The sequence below is a fragment of the Alexandromys fortis genome, unplaced genomic scaffold (genome assembly GCF_014885135.2).
Source record: "Alexandromys fortis isolate MF-2015 unplaced genomic scaffold, M_Fortis_MF-2015_v1.1 scaffold_1862, whole genome shotgun sequence".
In the NCBI taxonomy this organism is placed as follows: Eukaryota; Metazoa; Chordata; class Mammalia; order Rodentia; family Cricetidae; genus Alexandromys; species Alexandromys fortis.
In genome coordinates this window covers 4,130-5,209 of record NW_026069771.1, presented here as the reverse complement: position 1 = coordinate 5,209, position 1,080 = coordinate 4,130, and the positions used below count along the sequence as shown (strand labels likewise).

General features: G+C 38.1%; 1 pseudogene; it reads right to left on the bottom strand.

Moving 5' to 3' along the window:
- Positions 1-5: 5 nt before the first annotated feature.
- On the bottom strand, positions 6-605 carry LOC126496219 (vomeronasal type-1 receptor 3-like; annotated as a pseudogene).
- Positions 606-1,080: the final 475 nt, after the last annotated feature.

Genomic DNA, 1,080 nt, shown 5'->3' with positions numbered 1-1,080 from the left:
AGGCTGGTCCACATCATGATGCCCACATAAAAGAGATCATGCGTGAATATGATGCCCATAAATGACCCTGAATTTTGGTTCCCAAAATTCCTGTTATGACAGTAAGCATGCAAATATCCATTTCCAGCTTGAGAAGAATTGGTTTTGGCTATTACAATTTCAACTATATATCCATAGATCGCCAGGTTAATGAACCAAAAGCAAAGTAAGGAAGAAAATGTCTACGTTGAGAGTTTGTGCTTAAGCCAAGCCCACTGAGATTTACCAGGAGTGACTGTGATGACTTGAAATGTGCTTAGAATAGAGGTGGTACTGATGGACAGACCCCGGGTAATTCTGTATATACATAAAACTGCCTTTCAGCCAATATCATCCAGAAAATTGGGTACTCCAAAGGATGACACAATATCCGGTATCAAAGTGAACACGATCGTCACCACATTAGCTATTGTCAGGTGCAGGAAAAGCATATCTATCAACTTCTTTAAATGAGGCTTAAACAAGAAAGTATAAATGTATAAAATGAACAGTGATGTGTTCCCTATGACACCAATGCATAACTGAGATATGAGAAAGACACTCAAGACGGCATTGCTTATAAACATGATGTTTGTATGTGTGTAGGACCATGTGTACAAAATATGTGTGGGTGTCATGGCACTCACACAGAGTTAAACATGACCTCGTTTTGTTTTAAAATTTATTTATTTTGTATGCATTGATGTTTTTGCTTCATATATGTCTGCATGAGGGTGTTGGGTCCAATGGAACTGGGGTCACAAACAGTTGTGAGCTGCCATGTGGGTGCTGGGAATCAAATGCCGGACTTCTGGAAGAGCAGTCAGTGCTCTTAACCTATGAGCAATCTCTCCATCCCCAGACCACTTTTTTTATAGCAGGGTCCATGGTATGATAATTTAAGTTGACATTAAATATAAAAATTAAAAAAATGGTATAGACGTAATTTTTACTGAGACAAAATATAATCTAAGATTTGAAAACGTACAACTTGTGTGAATTCTAACATGGACCACATCAAGGATCAAGAGCCACACAGCTTCCAACTTATCACATACATAA